Source organism: Charadrius vociferus, unplaced genomic scaffold (assembly GCF_000708025.1).
Source record: "Charadrius vociferus isolate BGI_N301 unplaced genomic scaffold, ASM70802v2 scaffold52, whole genome shotgun sequence".
Classification (NCBI taxonomy): Eukaryota; Metazoa; Chordata; class Aves; order Charadriiformes; family Charadriidae; genus Charadrius; species Charadrius vociferus.
The window spans coordinates 5807814-5811159 of NW_009647572.1; positions in this window are offsets into that span (position 1 = coordinate 5807814).

The following is a 3346-nucleotide window of genomic DNA, read 5'->3' on the forward strand; positions in this document are numbered from 1 at the left end:
GGGGAGGGGGGAGCGGGGAACGGACGGGCCCTTCCCCAGCACAATAGTCCAAATTTAGGCTGAGGCATTGGTCGGGCGGGCCTGGCGGGAGCCAGGGCAGGCCGCAGGGGTGAGCCCACCGACACAGGCAGTGGCGCAGAAATACCGGGTGTGAAGATAAATGAGACGCCTCTGTGTGCTTAAGCCAAAAGGACAGCGCTGTTCGAAGGCTGCTGTCAGAAAAGACGGATTTTCTTCAATGGCTCTCCTTTTTTCTTTCCCCCCCTACCCCCTAAGGGCAACAGTAATGCCTTTTTAATGAGTTTTTAGGTGCCTGTTGCTATTTTGATGGAAATTGTCGAGTCAGGTACTTGCCAGGCTGACGTGAAGGTTTGGCAAAAGTGCAGCTGATCAAAAACATAAACTTAGAGAAAAATATGAATGTACTAGTGTAAATTTTCCTTTCAGCATTTTCAGTCCAGTCATTGCTGACCCCATTGTCCTCAGTCTGTGAAGCTACTGTGCCGTGCACCACAACGGTACACCCAGGGGCTCCTGTTCAAATCAAGTCTAAAAAGGAATGAAACAACCTAAGTGTCTTTTGAAATGTCCCTGAGCATTTCAGCATTCCCCTTCACTGTAAACGTGGCAGCCCTTCAGGAGAAGAGGGAAGACCAATGCCAAGGTGAAGTCTGCATGCCTTTCCCACCCTGGGGAAGGAAGGAAGGAGCTGGGGCTGGCCGCGCCTGCACCCAACCATGAAGGTGGATGAGGTGGTGGTGTCGGACAAGTTAGCCCCAGGAAATGCGGACCTCTCAAATACCTGCTTTGCTGATGTACAGGGTGGAGCTGGGGTAGGGACTGTCATAGGGGGAACCTCAGCCCATCTCGGAGGTGAGGAATGGGTGTTTTCTGGCCATTGGAGCCTGTTCTGTGCATTCCTAGGGGAGGGTCTGTCATGTGAAATGCAGCCCTGCCTGGGGGCAGGTGAGGCAGGAGCTAGGGAGCCCTTTGCTTGGCATGTGGCATTTGCCAGGCCTGGGAATTGGGACAGTGTTTTCTGAGAGGTGGTTAACTTGGATCTCACTACTCTGTTCAGCATCATTTTTTCTTCCTTCATATCTGTGATGAAATGACATTTTGCCAGTGACTAGGATGGCCATTCACATGCTGATGGAGAATGTCCTGCTAAGCCTGTTAGACAATCATTGACATGGAGGCACACACTTAAGTCATTACTGTGACAAGGGTTAGGCATATACATTGATTTGGGGGAGATGTAGGCGCTCTTGAAAATTACTATAATGCAAGGGGCAATTTTGTATGCATTATCTGTCCACTCATTTTGAGATGGGAAATATCTTATGCCACTTAAAGAACCCTTCCCATTACTCTGCAGGGCGAGTAAAGATGAAGCTGTTTCTTTCAATAAATGTCCTCCGTTATGCTTGATAGACCAACGTTTCCCTTTCCATAAGAATCTGGGATTTGTAGTTTGAATTTCTATCGTCCTACTGAAGTAGCTACGCTAGCTGTCGCAGCGTGATGTTACTATGCAATACCTGACATCCCAAAGTAGCCAACAAACTGCCTCTTTCTGCCCTTGCTAGGAGCAGTTAAATACTCCAGAGTGAGCTGGGTCTACTCAAAATGGGTCAGACCTCTCATCAGTGAGATCAGAGTTTCCTCTGTATTCATATTTCCTTCTAGGGAGCCTCTGGTTTGAGCTCGGTCCTTGCAGGATAGCTGCCCACTTGACTGATCTGATTTTTCTGTTCTGGGTGAGTGTAACCTGTTGCACTTTAAAACATTTCAAGACAAACTCTTGCTTGTCTCCTTAAAGCTGTCATTCTGGTATATAAGGAATTTTGACCTGTATTTATAGTCAATTTAGCTATCCAATTTGGGAGAAAGTGTCAGATATCATCATGATTCTGTGCATCTTAGGGCAAAGTCCTGTTTACATTTAAAGGACTGCAGGCGCCACATCTTTGAAACGACGGAAGTATTATACAGGCTAATTGGAAGGGAGACACACCCTTCCCAAGCAGTTGATATAGTCTCCTATCCTTTACTTAGGAATAACAAGCACTAATAGCACTACTTGATGTGCAATAAACTATTTGGAAAAGTTTCCATCCGGGTTCTCCTTTCGAGCTCCAGTTGTAAAGTAAAAAGTCTTTATGGAAGTTTCCAACAATTTGTGTTGTATAGCTTAGTTCTAGTTCCTTGTTAGGTATCTGAGCAGACAATGGAGATTTCTCATTTCTGATTAATTTACCTCTGTGGGATTTTTTTATGAGTACCGCAGACTGTGCAGCTCACCTGCTGTTAATTTCTTGCAAGCTACTCATGCAGTGTATTTTCTTGTTCCTCCTGCAAAAACATAAACTTCATATGAAAGCCCTAACTACTGATATGTTTACTTGAAAACTTTCCTTTCTTAAATGTATTTTTTCCCTGTAAACGGTACAACTTTACCAAGTGTCACCGAGAGCTGCATTTAAACGCCCTGTAATTTGAGAGCTATAGCCCTCACCTGGGAACTAGGAAGCAAGAGCTGAAATCTCCTTAAGCCTGCCACGTGATAGCTGAGCAGCTGGACAAAGCTGGAGTGGGGACACTAATGCTACCATTGCCTTTTTTATCCTGTGTAGACTGTGATTCATCAGATGTGCTCTAAAAAAAAAGAGCAGATTGAGCACTGTAGGAGAGAGAGATGTGCAAACAGCTCATTTCTGAATCCTGGCAGACCTTAGCTGTGAACTAGATGCTAACTGATCAGCATTGCCAGGAGAGGGTATCTAGATACTCAGGGAAATTTTCTGCTGCAAAGATGTGCCTGCATGCTTCCAACGTTACATGGCAAATTACATTCCAATTACATGGCAAAACTTCAAATGGAGTTTTGAAGATCTCAGTTTTGAGCACAGATGAATGAAGTGGCATTTAGCTGGAAATAAGGTGCTGGAAAAAAGCTGTATGCTGGAACTCAGTCCAAAGGAATAGGAAGATAACCAAACAGGAGGAGGACCTCTCAGGATTTCTGTGGCACTCAAATCCCAATAGCTCCTAAAGGTTTTGTAAATCCTATAACTCTTAAAGGTGAGTAACTGTCATGATGACAGCCTTTTGTAAATCTACGCCTTAATCTCCCTGAGCTGTACGTCTCCAGGTGTGAAGTGGAGGTAATAGCATAATAGCATATTCCTGATTCAAAGAGGTGTTATGGGGATAAACTAAATACTGTGAGGCATCTAGTGATAAGAGCCGGATAATGGCATATATTTTTTTGTGGGGAAAACAATAGGGAAGATCCTAAGGGGTTCAATGAGCTCAGGGTTTTCCTCAGAGTCGTTACTCCACC